Source organism: Diabrotica undecimpunctata, chromosome 7, assembly GCF_040954645.1.
Source record: "Diabrotica undecimpunctata isolate CICGRU chromosome 7, icDiaUnde3, whole genome shotgun sequence".
Taxonomy (NCBI): domain Eukaryota; kingdom Metazoa; phylum Arthropoda; class Insecta; order Coleoptera; family Chrysomelidae; genus Diabrotica; species Diabrotica undecimpunctata.
The window spans coordinates 117774307-117799097 of NC_092809.1; the positions used below are offsets into that span (position 1 = coordinate 117774307).

A 24791-nucleotide genomic window follows, 5' to 3' on the forward strand; every position below is an offset into this window, starting at 1 on the left:
TATTCTTGACTGGCTGCGGAATAAGTATCTGCCTTAAGTTCAAGAAATACGTAGTTGACAAAATGGCGGAAAGGCGAAACATCACAATCCTTAGACTTCCACCCTACCACTGCATTGAACTTATTTGGGCTCAAATGAAAAGTTATGTGACTAAAAAAAATACGTCATATAAAATACAAGCTGTACGTGAATTGTTATACGAGTCTTTACAACATATTACAGAACAAAACTGGAAAGATGCAGTAAGACATGTAATAGAAGAAAAACAAAAAATGTGGGATCTTGATAACATAATTGATGCGACCGTAGAGACACAACCCCTAATATTAACCCTCAAGACGCCTCGGATTCCGAAGTTGATCCTATTTATTTTGAATTTGAATAGTTTTCTATTCGTAATTATATAATGATGAGATGTATTATATGCATAGTATTACAGCCGCGTAATCAATTTGAAACACCGCGCCCATTTCTTTTGGTTTAAAGACCGTGCCCGACGGAAGTTAAAAGAATGGATATCTTCTTTTTTTTAAGTTGTTTATTTATTTAGTTGTTAGTTGGACTAAGTTAGTTTTTTTCTAAAATAGTCGTACCTTTATTCATGTCCAATTTGATTTTCTTGTTATAGCTGAACCTCCGATAACAACTTATATAATTAGAGACTTTCCTCTAATTAATCGAATACTTTGATCATCTCCTATATACTTTTTTATGATTGAGATGATGAGAAAACCCTCTCTAATGACTATTTCAAACACAGATCTCAATCAACTGCTTTTTTTAATAAAGTGATACAAAAACTTCAATAAAAACTGTATTAAAGATACGAAGTGTGTAACGTTTCAAGTAAAAGTTATATAGATTAAAGTGTCTTTCATTATAAGGAACTAAATCCCTATATAAAGGCACAATATATATATCGCAAAAAATTTTCTTCTTTTTTTCCTTCTAACTATCCCTTCATCGTCAGTGACTTTTCTTGTGTGCACTCTGCAACTGGCTTTCCTTTTAGCCAATTCTCGGTAGCCTGTATTTATTCGTCTCACATGACTATACTATTGATGATATCCTTGTCTTCTCTTACTACGTCTGATGCTTCACAGTGCACTCTCATGGTTTCGCCTCATGGTCTTTTCCCGTTTTGGATGCTATTCTTTGTAATACATACATTTACTTTGTCTTCATTAGCTACTTTTGCTTTTATTAGTTTGTATCCCTTGTCGGGTCAATTTCAGGAATCAAAACAGGATTAACTCAAAAGTTATATATTATACTGATGTTACTCTGTTGTTCCAAATTAGATATTTTCAACCTCCTGATAGCCCTGACAGATAATTAAAAAAGAGTCAGTCCTTTGTTGGGTAAATTTTTATATGCAAAACTAAATTTTCCATTCATTATTTTATTAAGTTAACCTTTTGGTTATATTCGTGAGATACCAGCAGCTGTCTCCCATGGCGTTGTGGTTGTGTATTCTTATCTTATCGTATATCTTCTGAATAAGCTGTTTTAAATACCTTAGTTCCATTAATTCGCACATCAGTCTATTACGTTTTTCCTAAGACATTCGTCTTTTTTATACACTGTTTTCTATTTTGCCTTGGTTTATGAGCCTCAAGATGCAGAATTTTTTTCCATATACTCCATGTTCAACATATTGAATTTTTTCTTTTATTGTCCTTTTAATTGCTTTTTCTCTTTGTGTTCTTTTTAACAGTGTAATTGTGTAAAGTGATTCACTCATGAGCACAAACAAACCATAAACAAGGTGGAGCACTTAAGTGTTAGCGTATAACAATATCATGAAAATATCTAGGAAGAATAAAATAACTAACCAGGAGATACTTGAAATACTATGAAAAAAAAATGTAAAAATTGACAAATAAAACGAAAAATATGAAGTATATGACACGTTTTACAAACTAAGATTACCATAAATTCTTTCAAAAATATATATAATATATATAATTATATTTATTCAACAATATAAAATCAAAATAAACATGAATTTGTATATTATCAGAAAAAAAAATTACTCATAAAATTATTAATACAGAAAGTTTCTCTTTTTTAATTTTTTTTTATTTAGAAAAATCATATAATCCACATCAACCACGAAGGGTTATTAGTGGAGTAACGTACACAAAAGTTCATTTTATTTACATTAAATAGATGTATATAAACGTAAATCTTTTAAATAATTTATTACATGGTCAGTGTTTATGGTTAAAGTGGTTTTGATGTCATCTGAGATTCCATATTTTCTTCTTGTTTCTTCGTGGTACTGGCAGTCAGTCAGAATATGCTTCACCGTCAATGGGAGAGAACAGTTTTTGCAGGTTGAAGAAGGTTCTTTGTTGATTAAGAATCTATGGGTCAGTGCAGTGTGTCCAATTCTTAGTCGGTTAATTATTACTTGATCCCTTCTATTGGATGGATTAGTCAAGATGGTCTTCACAAGGGGATAAATCTCATATAGTTTGGTTCCTGAATCTTTCCAGTAGTCTTGCCATATGTTCATACAGTGGTCTTTAATTAGGTTTTTGAGATCGGAATATGGGTAATTTATTGTTTTAGTTGTGTATTGTGAGTTTATTCGACTTGTGTTTGCTAGGTTGTCCACTTTCTCATTTCCAGCTATTCCTACATGCGACGGTACCCAGATAAATGCTACTTCTTTTCGAGTTGATTGAATTAAATTTATCTCATTTTTTATAGCCCGAAATATTGGATTTATAGGGTATATTTGTTTTACACCTAATAGAGCATTTAATGAGTCAGTGATAATGACACATTTATTCTCACTACTCGTTTTGAAGAAAAATAAGGCTTTCAAAATGGCTGTGGTCTCGCTTGTGAGGATGCAGCAATTTGTAGGTATGGATATAGTGTGAGTAGTGTATTTACAGTAGTATGCAGCAGCATGTCCGTCATGAGCTTTAGAGGCATCACTGAAAATTTGGAGATGATTAGGATAATGAGATATCACTTCGGAGTACAAGTGTTTAATGAAAATCGGATTTGTAGTTGATTTGGGGTATTTTGTGAGGGTTAAATCAATGGTAGGTGGTTGGATTATCCCTGGAGGAAAATTTACACTGACTTGTAGAGATCGATTTAGCTTATCCATATCAAAGTTAGAAGATTTTATTCGTTCTATAAGGGGAGTACTATTTTTAGTGGGTTTTGTAGAACCAATATTCGGATGGCAAATTTGGGAGAATACCGGATGTTGTTTCTGTGCTGATATTTTCCCTATATAGTTTAGGGATAATTGTTGGCGTCTAATATATAGAGGTGGTTCTCTCGCTAAAACTTGTAAGCTACTAATAGGACTAGTTCTGAAGGCACCCAGTGCTAATCTCAAAGCTGTAGATTGTATGCTATTTAGTTTTTTTAAAGCAGTTTTGCTTGCAGCACCGTAAGATATGCAACCGTAATCTAATTTACTTCTAATAAGTGATTTGTAAAGGTTAATTAATGTTTTACAGTCGGCACCACAAAATTTATTAGATAACATCTTAAGTATGTTTAACCGGTTTTGGCATGCTTGTTGTAATTTATTAATATGCACATTCCAATTTAATTTTTTATCGAAAGTTAGGCCTAAAAAACTTACTTCTGTTGACTGTTTTATGGGTAAATCATTTAATCTTAAATTAATTGTATGGTGAGTGTTATTTTTACTAAAAATTACGTATTGAGTTTTTTCTGCAGAAAAATTAAATCCGGTTTGTAATGCCCAATTTTGAAGTCGATTTAACATAAGTTGTAATATATTTGTTGCTGAAACTAGGTTATTAGATTTGGTTTAAATAACAATATCATCCGCGTAAATGCTAGCTTTAATAGGAGCTCTGATTACATTTATGATGCTATTAAAAGCCACTAAAAATAGAGTTGGACTTAAAATGGATCCTTGAGGGATTCCATTATCTAGCATTTTTGGAGAACTTATGATTCCATTTATTCTAACTTGTATAGAACGATTACTTAAGAAATTTTTTATAAAAGCAAGCATGTTACCTTGAATTTCATAATTATTAAGTGTTGCTAATATAGAGTGTTTCCATGTCCTATCAAAAGCCTGGGTTATGTCAAAAAATATTGCAATCAACTTCTGATTGTTTGCAAAGGCTTCATTGATTGAGGTTTGCAGTGAAATATGATTATCTAATGTAGACCGTCCCTTACGAAAACCACTCTGAAATGGGGTAAGGAGATCTTTTGTTTCTAAATACCATGTTAGACAAAGATTTAGAATTTTTTCCAGTATTTTGCACATGCAGCATGTGAGAGAAATAGGACGGTACGATGAGGGTATATCTTTGGGTTTATTGGGTTTAATAATGGGAATAGTTATTCACTGAGACCAGAGTTTTGGAAATTTATGATTTAAAAAACAGGTATTGAATAAATCTAACAATATTATTTTTGCTCTGAAAGGTAGGTGTTTTATGAATATTGGTGGAATATCATCATGTCCTGGGGATGTGTTTTTGGAGTTTACAATAGAGTATTCTAGTTCTTAAAGAGTTATGGTAGCATTTAATGGATCACCAGATTCCTTATCAACGATTTCGAATGATTCTATATTTTGCTTATGTAATAAGAATTCCGGCGTTATATTTTGGTAGCTAGAATTTTCTTGGTAAACTTTGGCTAAAGTTTCACCAATAGCTTTTTTACAGGTGATGATCTCATTATTATATGTTAGTGCATTGATATGCCTAAAGGAGTTGGTACCTTTAAGTTTCCGAATTTTAGACCAAATAACTTGTGAAGGTGTTGATGAATTTATGGACCATACGTAGTCTTTCCAAGTATCTTTTTTGCTTTTTTTCATAAGATATCTTGATTCAGCTCTGAGTTTTTTAAAATTAAGTAAGTTTTCGTCTGTATTATGTTTTTTAAGTTTATTAAAGGCATGTTTACAAGATGAGAGTGCTTTTGCAATTTCACTATTCCACCAAGGTACGGGTTGCCTTTTACAGGGTTTTGTCTTTCCTATATTTTCTAAAGCTGCTTCTATAATAATATTATTTAAAGAGGTGATATCATAGTTTATATCATTGCTTAAATGGAAGTTTTCAAGTTTATTATTGATATAGGATTGATAGGATGCCCAATTTGCATTTTTTAATTTCCAGGACTGATATATTGGGAAATCAAGGGAATGAATGTGATCTGATGTTATAGAAATTGGAAAGTGGTCACTATTATATAATGAGTTCAAAGTGTTCCATGACAATGTAGTTGAGAGTGATTGACTGCATAAGGATATATCAATGGCGGAAAATTAACCGTTATAAGAATTAAATCTAGTTGGATTCCCTGTATTAAGTAACAATAAATCAGAACAATCAATTAGGTTTTTCAATAAGTTACCGTATTTATCAGTTTTGTGACTTCCCCATACCGGGTGGTGGCAGTTCATATCTCCTAAAATTAATTTAGGATGTGGAATTTGGTCTATAAGATTATTTAATTCGTGGATATCTAGATTACTAGGGTGTGGTAAATAAATGTTACATATGTTAATCTTTTTACGATAGGTAATAGAGACTGCTACAGCTTCAAGATTAGTACTTAGCGCGATCGGTTTAGCTTCCAAATCAGTTCTGGTGAAAATAGCTACTCCACCACTAGCTTGTTGAGCCATTCGATTTTTTTTAAAACATTGAAAATTTTTTAAATTTATGTTATTTTGTTTAAAGTGGGTTTCTTGAAGACAAAGAATTAAAGGGGAAAGCTCGCCGATTAGTAGTTTTAACTGTTCATAATGGGTATAAAACCCATTTATGTTCCATTGCACTATAAATGAATTAGTCATCCGTTAATTATTTTTCAACTAGTGACGATTCGTCAGTTTCGTCAGCTGAAGAAGGGTTAGGGTTTATTTTTTTCTTTAGTCGGGTGATATTATTTCTTAACCTAGAATTTTGGGTGTAACAATAAACAAAATTAAGGATTTGAATTAGTTCCTCTGGTTCATTGGAGTAATCTTTAGAAGTTAATTCAGGGTTATGAGAGTTTAAAACATTTTCCATAAAATCACATATTTCATTAAAATTTAGTATAAATGGAGGTGATCTATTTTCGATTTTGTCTTTGATGGATTCTAGGGAGTGGATGACATCTTCGCGGGGGGTTTTGGAAAAAGTTTTGGGTTTCTTTTTTGGTTTATTTTGTTTAGGGGTATTAAAAATGGATGAGTTGGTTTTTGGGTTGTCATCGTTAATTTCAGGGGATGATATGCTATGTCTTTTTAGCTGTTTAGAATTGACTGCATTATTTAAGGTTATTGATGTTTCTGGTGTCGTAGTATTTTCAGTGTTATTTACAGCTGGTGCTGTTGTTTTGGAAGAAGAAGACGACGTGTTTGGATTATCTTTAAATATGTTTTGGATGATGTCGGTTTCCGTAGTATTTTTAGTGCTATTTACAGCTGGTGATGTTGTTTTGGAAGAAGAAGACGAAGTGTTTGGATTATCTTTAGATATGTTTTGGATGAGGTCGGTTTCCATAGATTGATATATTTTATCATTAGGTTCATTAGGATTAGATAATGATGATGTGATGTGTGTAGAGTTGAATTTGAGAGGGGAGTTGAAAGGGTATCATTAGGTTGATGATGTTTAGATAATGTTGATGTGGTTTGAGTTGAATCTAAGAGGGTAGTTGAATTAATTTGGTTTGAAATGTTAGCGCATTCTGATTCTTGATGACCAATGGTTTTACATTTGGAGCAACTGAATCCGTCTATGAAGAGAAATACTCGGTAGGAAGTATTATCATGAGTTATGGTAAAAGAGTCAGGAATAGACATATTTTCCAGGGGTGTAATGAATGATTGCCTTCTAAAGCTCAGAACATGACTGTACTCACTTTCAGACATACCTACTCGAAGAAAAGTCATTTTAGATACAGTGTGAATACCAAGTTTTTGTAATTCTTCTTCAATTATTTCGTTCAGGATTGTAGGACATGCATTAGATATTAGAAGTCTCTGGGCTGGAGAAATTAATCTTCTTAGTTCGACTTGACATCCATTTATTTCGATATATTTATAAGAATGAAGAAGAGCATCAACAGTGTTTTTTGAAGAGAGATATATACATATCCTATTGTTAGCAATTCTTGAGGCAAAAAGTACATTAATTGGACCCACTAGTGATCCAACAGCTACGACGTAATCATGGATTTTTGTGCCTTCAATGCTGGAAATGACTATTGCTTGTTGTTTTGTTGGATGTTTAAAATAATTTACGACATCTGAGTAATTGCGTTTAACGGAGTTGTGTGTAGTATTATTGTTGTATGAAGTCATTTTAATTAATTTTCTTGATCAGAAGTTGAGCCGGTCCTGTGGCCGGTCCAAAAAACTGGTCAAGACCCAACTGGAATTTTTGTTATCTCTTTACGTAGGTATTATTTAAAGGTTATTTTGTTATTGTTACAAAAATAATACGAAAAGAAGTGCTACTCACTTGAGATAATATTGTCAGCACTAACTAATGCACTTAAATTTGTCGTAGAGGTATAAAATATTAAATTATGATTTGTTTGTTTTTACCATTTAAAATGACTATATTTCGGGACAGCTAATAACGTTGAAGATTTGATCGCTATCAGGGCCGAACTCCAAAAGTTTCTCTTGTTTTGTGTTTAACCAAAAGACTCGTTGACGTTGGAATATAACAGAACAAAACCTAAACAGTCATTTTCCTTAAAAAGCATGCTTCGCGAATTAGCATTTAAATGCTGTATTGGTATCGCACATGCCAGTGGCTTTACGGCAGTTATAATAAAAGATTTTGATTTTGCCCAGTATATTACATAGCTTATTGTACTAAAATATTAAAAAAAATCACAAAACTATTTGGTAGAAGAAGATTTTGTACTTTTCCATATATTTGACTCTTAAAACAGGAGATTCTTTTGCCGCAGAAAATAATAAATATTTGTCTACATTTAAATATTCTTTGGACGTTTTTAACTATAATTCACACATGAACAATGAATCAATATTAGATGATATTTCGGTTACTATCTGATACTGATATACTGTATGAATTACATGATGTACTATATTATGTTACTGCTAATCAGATACGCTACACTTCAGTCAATTTACTTGACAAGTCCTTTGAATATTGAATGGTGACGTGTTTCGTCAATTTCGGGAACAATGTATATTTCCCGAAATGTGTGTAATATACTAGGTAATTGAAATAATTGACTTGCTTTAGTGGATAATCACCAATTAGTATTTTAGTTCTTAGGGGTATTTGCTTTAAATGTCCCAACTTTTTTTTAAATTGGGTAGAATCATCGGTTGATCATCGGCAGAATGTATTAGTTTTATTTGTGCATCTTAATAAATTATTGAATTTGTGTACCTGTACGCATGTATATATATACATATATATATATATATATATATATATATATATATATATATGCTCATATACTTCATTAAAATACATAAAAGGCATAACACCCAGACTGACAAGACTTTTTAAAGATTTCACTAATTTAAAAATAGCCTTTAAAACTTCATTAACTGCGAGATCAATATATTCCAAAGTCAAAGATAAAAGTCACATCAAAGATTGTTCCAACGTTGTGTTCCAGATTCCTTGCAACAATTGTAATTTGGTATATGTGGGACAAACCACGCGTAGCCTAGGTAGTCGCTTAATCAGTCATCGAAGCGACAGCAGACTATATCCGGAAAGATCTGCCCTTGCAGAACATGTAAATAAAGAACATCACATAATGAATTATGAATCAGTCAAAGTTTTAGCTACTGAAACCAATTACAAAAAAAGAATCTTCATAGAAATGGCATTCATTGCTCAGAATTCAAACGCAATGAACAAAAGGAGTGACATTAATCAGTTAAGTTCCATTTACTCCTACCTATTATATTTGGATACACTTTGGATTCATATGTCAATGATGTTTCAACATCTGAGTCATTGTAAAGTTTCCAGGTTTCTTTATTTAGTATTTTTCATCTTAAAAAAATAAAAATTGTTCTTTCAACCTAAATACAATCTTTGTTAAATTTTGATGTGTAATATAGTAGTACTACATAAGACAAAGAAAACAAGAAGAAGTTCTGTCATTTGCCATGTCCAGGAATGACAACTACTCTTAACCTAACACTACACTGTTGGCCGGCACACGTGGCCGTTTTAAATCGTTGTAATCGTCTTTATCTTATGTGTTAAAAGTAAATATAATTGTCAAGTTTGGTCTTTTACACCATGCAATTTATAGATTATTTAATTATTGACTCAATCAATGAGTGGTGCGTGATATTGTCACATGTTGAGTCGAACATCCACGAAAGACAAATCTCATTAACGTAAGTTTTTATAACCTTTTACATTCTTAATAGGTTTCGAGGATGCTTTACTAACAGTAGCACTTTATTTCAGTTTTTCCTGATGATGAAAATAAACATTTTCGAAAGCTTGAAACTTAGTTAAAAGAGTACACTTATTTCACCGCTGCAAATCCCAATAAACCTCAAAGCTCCGTTTTCTAAAGTTGTCAGCAAAGACTTCTTTTCCTTATATATATATATATATATATATATATATATATATATATATATATATATATATATATATATATATATATATATATAAATATAAGAAACTACAGACCTATAAGTCTACTACCAATCGTATACAAGATATTTACAAAGATCATCAACAACAGATTAACAAACGCATTAGATGCTGCAAGCCTATAGAGCAAGCTGGCTTCAGAAGTGGATTCAGTACCATAGATCATATTCATACACTTCGAGAACTAATGAGTAGAGCTAAAGAATATGAAATACCGCTAGCATTAACCTTCGTAGATTTCGAAAAGGCTTTTGGTTCTATATATCCCAAGGCAGTAATAGAAGTTTTGACCAGACAACCAAAAGCTAAGGTAAAAATTTATGAAAACACTCCAGAATTTTCCACTACCTGAGGCGTGCGACAAAGAGATGCAATATCACCTTCACTTCAGGTCTTCACTGCAATTCTTACTATATTTCTTCACTTTTTAACCCTACTCCTAGCCTCTTTAGCCTCTTTAGCCCCAGTCCTAGCCTCCTTAACAATTTCTCTCCAGTCGTTGCTATCCATCGCTTTCCTTCACCAAGCACGTATTCCTATACTTCTCATGTCTGAGCGATGTTCTCAAGGAATCTTGTTCTGGGTCTTTCTCTTCTTCTCTGATCAATGGGTCTATCAAGGAGCTTCTTTCCAATTTGGTCATTCTGTTATATCCGCATTACATGCCTCATCCCTCTCAAACTAAGTCTGAGGTGGATAAGGCATATTATGCATACGACGTAAAAAAACTGCTAACTTCTAAAATACTAGGGCAGAATTCGAAGATACAAATTTACAAAACACTAGAGAGTGACGAGAATGTTCTAATTATTATGGAGTTTGAAATCGGAGAAGAGTCGCCAATGAGAGAAGGAAATGGAATGCAATTGTTGAACAGGCAAAAACCCATAACAATCTGTAGCGCTAGCGAAAGAAAAAGAGATCATTTCAACTAGTTTATTATTGGCTTGTCTGGTATATCGCGATTTTATTCCACTCTGCCTTTTTATTAGATACGTGTGACTATTTGTAATTTCCTTAGTATAGATTACTACACTGTAGCCTAGCTAAGCTTTCTAATTAGCTTGGTTTGCTCTGGAAGCTTTATTTTACATCTTTTAAGCCTTTTTCATCATTAGCATAATTTGCATTTATTATACGTAATGCGTCCAGCGATAATGCGGCACTAAACCTTAAAGGACATGAGAGTAGGAATTTTGGCAGCTGGATTCTATTTCTCCGACTTATTCGTGGAAATCAGTGCACATTGTTCAGATTTTTTTTGCAGAGTGAGCATCGATAAGTGACATTACTTTCAAGGTTTAATTTATGGGACACCTTTTATTCAGTAGAGTCGAGTATTCTAAAAACCGTGCAGTATATTACCACGGAAAAGAGGCTTTATAATTAGGATTATATAGACTTGCCCATGGGACATTTTTAAAGGGTCATTTGACCCAGCATTAATGACATATAAATCAATACTTTACTATATAACAACAAGTTTAGAAACTCGGCCGTCAATTCTCATCTCTACACAAAGCATGGTGGTTCAAATTAAGGGTTGTACCTTAGATTGCTCATCCCTGTCACAGTCAAAATGTACAGTGTTACAAAAAAACTAATCTATACACCGATTCTAAACATTGTGTATAACTGCCGTACTCTGTCAAATTACCGAAAATAGGAAATAAGTTTTCCAAAAAAAATTAAATTGCTCCTTGAACCCATATTTTTGTACGCCATTAAGTCGCAGGTCAATATTTTTGTATAACCTAAGATATAAATGACAAACAAAAATGTTTGGCCAAAAAAACTTACCTCCTTGAGTGGTAAGTTTATAGTACCTGTGTCTCACATGTACCGATAAGAATTGACGGCATAGTTTTTATAGTTGTTATTACATATTGTAGTATTGGTTTATATATGATTGATGCTGGGTCAAGTGACCCATTAAAAATCTTCCATGGGCTTATCGAGTAATACATTTTGCTACACCTTAGAAGAAAGTATATGAGATGTCTTTGATAATAAAAACTATAAGTGCTACTTTTAAGTTGTCAACTGTTATCATTTAAGTTTATATTCAAGTACGTCTTTAAAAGTGGTAATATCATCTCTCATTTTTGCACTGTTTGTGCAAACTGTTTTGCATTATTATTTTGTAATTAAAATTAAAGCTAAAATAATTTTATTTGCAATTCAAATAATAAGTGGTAATTAACTAAAGAGTCATTTTAATATTTGTTTTGTAGTCTACATATATTTTATGATAACTTTAAGAGCCAATAATTTTTTTGAATTTACGCCAAATATGGATTTTTAATGTTTTCTGACTGAAACTCGTTATTTTAAAGAGACAGGCTTTAGGGTAATTGAGAATGCATTTATTTATTTATTATACAATTTATTTGTATGAAATGTTTATAAAAATTTAAATTACAAGTATGAAACTCACACAAAGTAGATACTTCAAAGGCTACAATTCCATAACACAAGCAAGAAAAAATTATTTATTAATTAATAAAATACAAGAGCTTTGTTTAATAATCTGATTTTAAATGTTAAACGTAAAATTTACATAAAATTTAAATGTAAAATATTAAAAATATGCTTCATAAAGTGACTATAGACCTAAAGATTTTTAATAATTTTTCTTTTAGGTTAAAAAATGTATATAATATATATGGATACTATATAATATCCATATATGATATAGCGGCCTAATATAATAAGACCAGTAATGTTATGAAGCTATTTTCTTGTGAGAACTTAAAAAAATTACTCTTTTTACTGGGAATAAGCCGTAATATTACTTTAAAATAAATTTATTTTGACATTTCGATTTCCACTTCGGAAATCCTCCTCAAATTACAAAATAAAATAAATAAGAATGGTAAATTGTAATAATGCCATGAGAAAATAGCTTCAGAAAAATATTAAGACCCACGGTTTTGACAAATGACGATTAATGTCTAATTTACACAGTTATTCTATTGCTTCTGAGGAACATTTCACAGAGGTCTAGAGGTTTCCACTGTATGCACTATTTTATTGTCTTAACCTTTGAAATACGAAGACTGGGTCAAGCGTGACCCGATTTCAGTCATAATTCATTAAATATATTTTTTTTTAAATCCGATTGATCGTAAGTTGTCCTTATTTCCTTCAATCTATATATTTTTTTGTGTATCATTCGTGAACATATAAATTGCAGTTTTTCCTCTACGTAACTTCTATGACACCGGGTCAGTCCTGACCCGGTCTTCGGATTTCGAAGAATATTTTCAATATGTTTGTAGGTATACGTAAAACGCAGCCGTCTCTGTTTACCAGTGAACGTATTCAAAGCCAAATGATTATGTTTGTAGAAATATTAGTACAAAAAAGTTAATCTTGGGAGTAAATGTAGTGTCTAATAGGTATATTCTATAAGAAACGAGAAGTCTAATTTTGGTGTAAAGCGGTATTTCACGTTTGTTTTTAAATTTAATTCAAGCATCGATCTTGAAGTGTACAGTATTATATCAAAATGTTGAAAAAGAATAAACCTTAGAGTGAAGCTGATTTGTATGATTGCTGATTGACGTTGCAAAGCTGGATGAAAGCAATATTGAAGCGAGGATAATGACGGTTGTGAGCCTGAAGCACAAGAAGGAAATTTATCAATTACTAAACTCGAGAACGAGAAAGTTTTAGCGACAACTTCTGAAAATACAGATAGTGAAAGATCTAACGTGTCTAATGTTATGTGCGAAGGACGAACATAGCGTTGTTTAGCTCCAAAAAAGGGTAAGACATTGGCATGTAATTTATTACAAAAAAAACATAGGTCAAACATAGAAAAGTCAAAATATTGAGACATGCATGGAAGCCTTCAATTTATTTTTTTCTGATAGCATAATATCAATGATTCTCGTATATACCAATAAGAGAGCTATTGAGTTAATAGCTACATATAACAGTAAGAACGAGAAAAAAATTAGGGATTGGATTGAAGTTGATCTAGTCGAACTGCGTGCTTTCTTTGGTATATATTTATATATGGTGGTTATATTATGTGGAAGGTTCAGAGAGTCTCATGAGAAGGTGCATAATTTATAGTCCAATACATCTATGAGACAATGGTTAAAACTAGCCTACTTTATGGAGCTGAGACATGGAGAATAACCGAAAAATATAAGAAAAAGGTCGAAGCCACGGAAATGGATGCCATCAGAAGATCGATGAGAATATCAAGAGCCGACAGAATACGGAATGAAGTGATAAAACAACAAATGGGTATAGAGGGCACTATAGTTGAGGATATTGAGAGAAAACAGCTCATATGGTATGGGCATGTGAGCCGAATGGAGGACAAAAGATTGCCTAAAAAAACGATGATGTGGCAACCCCCAGAGAAGAGGAAACGAGGAAGACCACCACAGAGCTGGAACCTGGGAGTTAGGAAAGCGATTAGCGCTCGAAATCTGGACGAAGACCTAACTCAAGACAGAATACAGTGGCGTTTGGGAGTCGGACAACGTCGTAAGACGTTATAAAAAACCGAATATATATATACAAATAATGCATTTACGCATTCTATGTATAAGGTCAGATAGCCAAGCGGGCTGGGCGGCAGGTTCTCACTCGCTTCACTGCGAGTGGTTCAGTGGTTCGATTTCCAGCTCGGTGTACAGAAAAACAAAAAGGCTAACGCAGCAGTTTAAAATTCTAAATGAATCTGCGGCTTAGACTAGAATATGCTGGTGTCTGATCGGCCTATGGTGGAGCAGTACGACAAGAGATAAGTGCTTGCGGCTCAGTGATACTCCTCCATAGATCCCTACCGGAAGGGCAAGGCGCCTAAATACCGGGTATATATATATATATATATATATATATATATATATATATATATATATATATATATATATATATATATGTATAAAACGTCTCTAAGCCGGGATAGATTTATAAGTATTTTGAAGTATAATCGCTTTGATAATTTGGATACAAGAGCAGAAAGAAAAGAACGAGACAAATTAGCTCATTCGAGAAATCGCTGATCTTTTTGTCCAAAATTGTAGAGAATCATATGAAACATCTGCTTTTGGTACTATCGACGGGCAGCTTATAGATTTTAGGGGACGCTGTCCATTTCTAATTTATATACCTAGTTAACCGAAAAAATACGGTATAAAGGCTTGGACCCTATGTGATGCTGAAAATTTTTATTGCTGTAACTTTGAGATATATACTGGAAAGATCGGTGATAAATCTGAACGTAACCAATGCCCAAGAGTTGTCAAAACACTTGCAAAACATTGGTATAGGTCTGGTCGAAATATTACAACTGATAATTTTGTTACCGACATTGCTTTATCTGAAGAACTCTTATCCAAAAATTCAAATTCAACTCTTTTGGGTACTATCAGAAAAAATAAAAAGAGTTTACCCAAATCATTGCTTGAAATGACAGATCGCTCACTGTATTCTTTAAAATTTTTGTTCACTTGAAACATTACCTTAGTTTCATATGTAACCAAACCTAACAAGTTTGTTGTATTATTATTGACCTTACACAATGAACATCCAGTTTCTGGTGAAGCCCAAAAGTTTAAACCAAAGATTATTTTGGATTACAAAAAAACCAAAAGTGGAGTTGATATTTTAGATAAATTGATCCGAGAGTACATATGTAAAAGAGCAACAAGAAGATGACGCTTACGTATATTTTTTTAAAATTTTTGGATATTACATGCTACAATGCTTTCGTTCTATGGATAATGAGAAATCCGGAATGAAACACCCAAGTAAATATAAAATATCGCAGAAAACTATTTCTGGAGCAGCTTGGAAAACAATTAACCTCACCCAATATAAAACGAAGAGCTGAAGCAATACAAGAGGAACCCACCGGGTACCATAAATCCGTAATCGCTGCAATAGAGACTACCGGTGTTAGTGTAAAAAAGCAAATCGAAGTGCCGTAAATCTGCAACAAAACGAAGTCGTTGTTATTCTTGTAGGGGTAGTGACAATAGATATTCGAAAAGGTGTGACATGTGTATATGTGTAAATAATTTGTTTGTAATACTTATTCAAAACGCTAAAAAGTCCATATTGTCAAAATTAAATGCAACTACTACCAAAAAGACCAGAATGGTAAACCATTTTAAAAAATTTGAATATTATAATTTAGGACTATAGTTTTTTTGTTTCTTTGTTTTTTACTGAATTAAAGATACTGTTTAATAATACTGACTAATTAAAACATCCTTATAAATAAAATAAGAATATGTCGAGCTTGACCCAACATTGTAATCTAAGGAATTGAAATATTCTCCGTACTCCGAAGGTTAAACCCAGTGTATGGTCTGTGTAGGTGATCTGTAATCGCAATTGATACCTTCGAGATGTGGTGCTGAAGATGAATGCTGCGAATACCTTGGACAGCTCATAGGACAAACGTTTCCATTCTAAACCAACTCAAGATTAAAAAAGGCTATCCACAATATGTCTGCAACGTATTTTGCAATTTTCCGGTCACGTGGTTTGCAGAGGTGATCATAGATTGGAGAGATTAATTGTTTCCGGAAACGTTGCAGGGAGAAGATCAAGAGGACGATCACCAACTAGATGGTTCGACAAAATTAAGAATTCAGCTAGAAACCCATTCTACAAAGCTCTTAGAGCAGATGAAGATAGAGACCAATGGAAAAAATTGTTACGAATATTGGGAGAAATCACGATCGTCAGTAATAAAGAAACGACAAGAGACAGATGAAATATCATACCGATGCCAATTATAGTAAATTTCCTCTTTTGAGGACAAAATGCAAACATTTGTTGGGTACATGCTTTAATCAATATGTTAGGTACTAATGCTGAATTAAAAAATAATTTTAAATAATTATGCAAGTAATAAACGTTATATTCACAGTTTCCAAATGCTATGTTTTACAAGAATCAGTCTGTATCTAATGGTCAAGAAATTTCTAATTTATTAAAAGATTTCTTTGAAAATGTTTATACCTGGCATTACTAATTTTCAGATTCCTAATATCGCCATCAATAACAATGTTGGTACAAATAATAGTATGTCTGGAATCACTCTTATTTATATTTTTGATTACATAAGTTATCTTCCAAATAAGATTACCTCTGAACCTGGTGGTACTCCCAATTTTCTTTTAAAAAACTGTGTTTTGCACGGTTACACTGTGTGTTACAATGTGTGTTTAATAGCTCATTACAGTCATCTTAATTTCCTCATTCGGAAGGAGAGTTTTGTTGTACCGATATTCAAATGTGGTCAAAAATGGCCATTAATTTCCTTGCTTGTAGTGAGGCAAGAATACATGGGAGTAAACAAACACGGCAAAAGAGCCAACAAAACAACAGCCCCAGTAGTCTGCCACATCTAGGAAAGAAAGACGAAAATAAACACCAGCGGCTCATATTAATGACATTTTTGACATACCAAAATATGGCATAATAACTGATGCTAAGACCCAATTTGCCTATAAATAATGATTATATATATATATATATATATATATATATATATATATATATATATATATATATATATATATATATATATATATATATATATATATATATATATATATATATATTTATATATATATATATATATATATATATATATATATATATATATATATATACCTGCTGGTTACGGTTCATTGATGACACCTTTGTCATTTGGCCCCATGGTAAAGACACATTAGATCTCTTAATCTGCCACCTGAATAGAGTACATCCTAGTATTCAATTCACGATGGAAGTTGAATCTGAAGCATCTTTGCAATTCCTTAATGTTCTTATTCAGAAAAACTCACCTCACAGTTTTCTTATTCGGTGTACCGGAAACCTACTCATACAAACCGTATCTTAATGCCCAGTCACATCATCACCCCGCCCAACTCAATTCAGTCAACACTCTTATTTCTCGTTCCATAAGACTTAGCGACAACAATCATAGGTCATCCGAAATCAATTCAATAAGGCAAACACTCGTACAAAACGGCTACCACAAAACCCAAATCAATAAGAGCATTCAAAAACATCTAAACCCAATTTCATCCAAAAAAGAAACCTTGTTTCTCACAACTGGTGACAACTCACTCCAAATTGTCCAATCTCGTCAGATCCGTAAAAGACCAAATCCCCAATGAAGACCATAGTGTCTACCAGATACCTCGAATCCATAACCGTATTTACGAACATTCTATATCAGTAAAACATTCCGATACTACTACTACTAGCTAGGGCTAGCCCAACATCATATTCAGACAGGCCACAAAATAGATTTCGAAAAAGCAAAAACCATCGCCCCCATCCGTTCTTTAAAATCAAGAATCATTCGTGAAGCTATCGAAATTAAAAAACGGCCTAAAAGCTTAAATACGCGCGATGACGCTAAACGACTACCGGCAACATGGCGACCCTTGCTTCAGCGACCCCCCACTCACACCGCTCAGGCTACGTCCGCTCAGACCACGTCAACGCATACCGTTCCCATAGGCAAATTGAGACCTCAGTGCCGTTTGACGGTTCTTATATTTATATAGAACACGATACTGGTATGTCATGAGTGAGGGGAGTAGGCAGATTGAGACCCCGAACTCGAATGGAACCATATCTCTCTTGATAATGGCTCCAAAATGGGTGCTGAAACGTAAAGTATTAAATTCTCAACGAAGTTTTTCCCGAGAACTTAGTAATTTTCATATATATATATATATATATATATATATATATATATATATATATATATATATATATATATATATATATATTGAGATGATGTTTTAATTGTGAATAATTTTAATGAGCAATGAGTGTTGTTTAATAATATATATATATATATATATATATATATATATATATATATATATATATAGGGTTTTTATCGCGGTTTTCAAAGAATTAGTTTGTAAGCATTTTTTGAAATTATCTTTATTATATCTATTATGAAACACACACATATATATATATATATATATATATATATATATATATATATATATATATATATATATATATCTAACATAACCAATGTAAAATTTAAAATAAACTATCTTTAAATTGAAATTCTTATGAAACTAATTAAATTATGTTAACAAAATTTTGTACCTTTCTGTCACTGAATGCCTAAATGAAACTGTTTTCCAAAATAAAGATTTTAATCACCACTCAATGTCTTCGTTCTCAGCCTCGGTTATCCTTGTTTTTGTGAAATTACTTTTTCCAATTATCAGCTTTCACCAATTTAAAATATTTTTTTCGTAATAGCATTTATATTTATTCTTCTTTTTAATATACCAATATCCAATCACCATATAACTATTATAATTTGATTTCTACTAATCTCCAATCATAATATAATTTTTAATTTCTCCAATCTCCAACCAATATTCTTCTAATATACTTTTCAATACTATCAAATTTTAATACTAAATCACTGATTATTGCATACTTTATACTTTCTTCCTAATTCTGACTGACTAATCTTGAACTTACTGAACAACTGACTTCACTAACTGTAACTAACTGTGTCTGTCTTCTTACTAACTAACTGTCTCACCTTATCCTGACTTCATAGTAACTGTCTTCCTTGAATCCAAATCACCGAGTATTTATACCTTTTCAATGTTGCAGAACCATCTGGCAAGAAATCATATTCAAATTGTTCTATTACCTACATATATGAATCTTCTCGAATAGTCTATTTCGCAAACAAGGTTATCTTCCGTGTTCTAGAGAATTCTTTTTCTATCTAGAATTTTATTGACATTTAGGCTTTTCAGATCAGAATATAAACTTATATGTAAATTAAACAGCCTAAATTAATAAACTACACTACCTTAAATCCGTAATTATATGTAAATTAAACATCTCAAACCAATAAATAACCAATAAATAACTATAATATATAATATATATATATATATATATATATATATATATATATATATATATATAAACAAGTTTTTCAAATTAAGAAAAAAAATTAGCCAAACCCACAAAATCGGTAATTCGTCTATCAAAACCTTTATTTGGCACTAATAGGAACATTACTGCAGATAATTAGTTTTCTTCTCTTCAGCTAGTGAAAGAATTACAGTCCAGAAGCCTTACCTATGTCGGAATCATGAGCAAATCAAAAATAGGAAATACCTCCAAATTTAAGGCGAACAAACAAAAACAAGTTGGTAAAGCATTATATGGATTTTCAAAACATTAAACTTTGCTTTTATTATATTCCTAAAAGAAACAAGGCTGTAATTCTCATTTTCTCGATGCGTCACTGTAGTGATACAGATGTTAAGAGTAACAAACCTGAAATCATATCATTCTATAATTGAGAGACTCATCAAAGAGTCCAATATTAGACATAAGTGGTGTCAATGAATTTGTCATGTCTAATTGTTTTAAAAATAATGAAAATACATACCGAATCAAATTCACGAAGACACTAGCGAAAAGTCTGACAGAACCTTTTATGAGGACACGATTTGAAAATCCTAGAATTAACTTAGCTATAAGAAACTCTATAAGAAAAATACTTGCACTCAAAGAACCAGTAAAATTTCCACCCGAAAAAAAATTAGAGATTTGGAAATATTGTTATTTATACTCATCTGAACTCCATTAAAATACATTTTACTTATAGTATGATTGTAGAAGGCCTATCTGTTCATCATCATCATTATCATCATCCAGCCTTCATTTATCACGTTCACTGCTGGACAAAGGCCTCCTTTAAACTCCTCCGTTCTTTGCGATTTTGTTCTCTTATTTACCAATGATGTTACCAATTTTTGGTGATACGCCTGATGTCGTCAGCCCAAAGTGTAGGTGGTCTTCCTTAACTACGTTTGTCTGCTCTTGGACGAAAATTACACATCGGAAGCCAAGAGGAGACCATGTTTATCATGTAGTACGAAAATATGCATAAAATGAGGTTTAAAATAATCGTAACGAAAATAAATGTTGTTTAAAATTAGTGTAGTTCACCTGTTGTCAGATTTTTTTTTACTGAATAAATTTGTTTATTTTTTGCATAAAAATTAATGATTAGAATTTCCTTAAACCTTATATATTTATATATTCTAAACTTCGCAAACAAGACACTTTTTTTAATTGAATAAATTGTAGTCTTGTTATAATAAGGAGAAATTTCAGTACTAATGTAAAATAAAGGTATTTTAATACCTTTTTTTGTATTTAATACTTATATACCTATGAGCGAATAAAGTTCATTAAGTTGTAACTTATTTCAGTGAAATTTTTTCAAATACCTAAATATTTTTTTAAAATAAAATAAAAAAATAAATGTAAAAAGAAGTCCCTGGGACTCCACATCACGCTCAATGTAACTGAAATTGCACTTCATTCATTACGGGTTAAACTCGTTTGGAGGCAAAAGTGATTAACTTCATATATTCTAAAAAAGTACCTCTACCAAATTAAAAATTGTCAGGTCTCTGAGTTTTTCGACAATATTGACGTAGTTTTTAATATCTGCCTTATTACATGTTTTTTTGATTACCTTGTATAATATTGTAAAAATTTTAACAGTTTATTATATCCAAATAAGACAGGATACTATTTAAGGAGAATAATCTTGCTATAAAACATTATGTAGTTCAACATGTACCTAATCTGTTTCGTGTAAGCTGTCACATTTATTTCATGGATCATAGCCTAATTCAATTGATCTCCCCTTTGAGACATCGAATTCAAACAAAAAATTACACAGAAACAATGAAAATGGAAAATTTCCCCAACATTAGTCCCAATATATTTTCAATCATCCAGGGTTCGAATCTGTTTTGCATATAACTTCAGCAATATCTGTCAAAGAGCAATCCAGAGATATCTGAGTAGGCGGGGTTCTGTTGCTAAGCAGCGTGGATGAGGGGTAGCATAAACTGACTCGGCATAGTCAGTGTCTCTAAAGCTTTCATCGCGGTTGGCGCGCAAAGCTCGTACTTTCGAATGTTTTTGGTGACGTTTCGTGTTGCTTCGATTCCATATGGAGCGAAAAATGTCCTGTAGGATTAAGGTAGGATATTGTGTTTGTTAGCGAGGTGATGGCGCGAAAAGTTTGCCAAAACTTTGTTGGGAAGTTTGTAAACAAAATGATGCTTAGTTTGATGGAAGTTTTTATATACTTTTATGAGTTTGATTCCTGTGATTGGCTTTAACTTAACGTGAAACATAATAAATATAAAAATGGCTTTGAGAAGTATTGTTCGAAACTTTATTGTTTAAGACCATCATTAATATTAACTGGTCCTATTTAAGGAAAAATATTGAAACTTAGTTCATTTTTAAACTTATTTTAATTACATATGTATGTGGTAAGCATGATTACTAGATGTAAAAAGATATTTTCCTCCCAAGATTTAAATTAAATAGAAGTTGTTAATACAATTTATTATAGTCAATAAGTCATTTTTTAAATATAACCAGAAGAAAATGGTTATATGGTCTAATTGTTAGTCGTGGGGTGCCATTTTTGCGTCGAAGTTTGGCATTCATCATAACTATTCTGAAAATGGATATGGCTGCTTTTAAAAAAAAATTTATTTATCATTTAGTTATTATCATAAGAATAGGCCAACATATTATTGTTGTTTTTTAGCACTATGGCTTTCTGATATTTTCATTTGTTTTATCAATTCTAATGGTTCATGATTACCAATTTCATTAGGTGACAAATAAAACATATTTTTTTTTCATGTCATATTATATTTTTTAAATTCTTCTAAATGTTTTATTTTTTCCATGTTCTTTAATGCATATATAAAAAACCTATACCAAGTTTAAGAAGTATTTTAAATACAATTATTTTTCTTATTATCATCATAAGCCTGCATAAGTTTTTGCCTGTGTGGATATGTCGTTTCATTCAGATCTCTCTTGTGCCCTTCTTCTCCATTGTCTTATGTTCAGTTTTCAGATCGTCTTCCACGTCAGTTATCCATCTTGTTCTGAGTCTCTCTTTCTTTTGTTTTACTGTCTGCTTTCATTGTAACGTTTTCTATGTTACTTTTTTACCTTCCTGTCTTTGGATATGCACAAGCCATGACAGTTTCTGACTTTTTGTAAATCGTACAATATCGTGCCCTTCATTAAGTTTCTTCTATGTAAGGTCTTAACCACGTAGGTTATACTATTTTGACATCCAAAATTGACTTATGATCGTGAGCTGGTTAACCTCGGTTAAAGTATCTGCTCTTTAACACCACAAGGACAATCATGGAGTTCCCTACCTGGGATAGCTCTTTTCAGAGGTAGTTTTACTAATTCATAAGACAAATAATGATAGCAAGAACAGTTACAAGGGAAATCAAAACATTTAAACATATTTACAATATTAAAATAAATAGACTTTTCTCTATATTCAGTAAGTTCTGTACAAAATGCCTAGTCCTTAGTTTGAAAGAAATACAATACAAAATCCAATACAAAAACCTTAGTAAGAAAGAAAAGAAAAAAATTTCCGAACAAAACACTTGACTTGCCCTGCTGCCTTTCTTTAATGGCTACTGGATGAAAAATTGTACATATGATACTAGGTCTTTTAGTAGATTAGTACCTGATAGACTGTACTTCACCGTTGATTTCATGAGATATTGGGTGGAATTGACCTGGTGATGAACGAGAGCTTTACCATGCTTTGAAATCGAGCCTAGTGGAATGGCAAAGCTGATCCCTTGGTAGAATGGAGCTGGTGATGGACGAGTGCTGCACCATGCTTTGGTATTAAGCCTGGTTGAATGATAAGTCTAATCGCAGTACATTTGTCTCAGTAAATGAGACCCAAGTTACTGAAAACAAAGCAACGCTTAGTTCAGAAATCCAGTTAAGTATCCAATCTCTATGAAAAGATCTAAATTTCAGAAAATAATAAATTTTCATAGAAAGTTATAGAAGTTTATTAAATTTAAAATAAAAGTAAAAAAACGATAAATAGGAAAATTTTTTTTTAAAATAAACAAAAAAAAAGGAATGGTGATTATAATATAAAAACTACAAAATTTAACAATCTGCAATATTTAAAATAATATTTAATCAAATAAAATAAATATTTTAATTGAAATATTTAAATAAAACAAAATATTTTATATAAATTTCTTAGCTACAGTAATTAATTCAATAACATCAAGCAAGCTTATTATTAAATATTAAAAATCTTACCAGTGTAAAGAAAAATATTTTAATCGAAAAGATCTTGTTGCTGGTTAGCTGGATGGTTGACGACCAAAAGTGCCTGTTCTCTTCAGAACGAAATATTTAAGTAAAATATAAAATAAAATAAGTAAAATGTAAAATGAAATATTTTAAATAATTTTCAGGAAGTAGGGATAGTGATAAGAAAATTAATTGATGTATGTCTAATGAAATTTTGAAATAACAGCGGCATCGAAAAGTTAGTAGACAATACAAAAATTAAAAAGTAGAACTTAAGCGCCAATTATTTTGGGATTTAGGCTAAAAATAAATCAATAAATAAAAATAAAGGGTCGGTATGTTAATAGAAATTATTTAAAAAGAGAAACAGGGAATAATTAATGGGAAATTAGGAAAATTAAAAAAAAAAGCTGATACGTTATATAGAACGTAACATCAGCTTCCCCAAGTGTCGTCTTTCTCTTCTACCGCACAATATAATTTTATTATTATCTTTCTTCCGAGTATCTAGAGTTTCTCTTTATCTTTTTTATCATTAACCAGGTCTCGCATATCTAGGTTACTGTTAGTCTAATTAAAGTGCTATAAATTTTGGTCCTTTTGTCTAATAATTACACTGTCTTATCATATTCATCCTGCTTTCTGTGTCCAAAGTTGAACATAGGCCTCCCTTAATTTCTTTTAGTTCTGTCTGTCTTGATCTTCCTGCAGCCAATTCCCAGCGATTCTTTTCACGTCGCCTGTGTATCGTTTAGGTGGTATACCTCTACTTCTTCTGTCAGCTCGTGGTCTCCACACTGTTATTTTTTGGTTCCACCGCCCGGTGGTATGTTGATGGTTATGTTTATGATGATACGATGGTTTTCCAAATATCTTTGTATCTTTATTATCTAACAAAAATACTGGTATTACTGCATAATCTATGTAAAATATTACATAACGTTTTTAATAATC

General features: G+C 31.8%; 1 protein-coding gene across 1 annotated transcript in view; it reads left to right on the top strand.

Moving 5' to 3' along the window:
• Positions 1–21550: 21550 nt before the first annotated feature.
• LOC140445742 (calsenilin-like) overlaps positions 21551–24791 on the top strand; it is an 859410-nt gene continuing 856169 nt past the window's right edge. The window contains exon 1 of the mRNA XM_072538045.1: positions 21551–21702. The gene's annotated coding sequence lies outside the window, so the exon portion shown is untranslated. The remainder of the gene's footprint in view (positions 21703–24791) is intronic.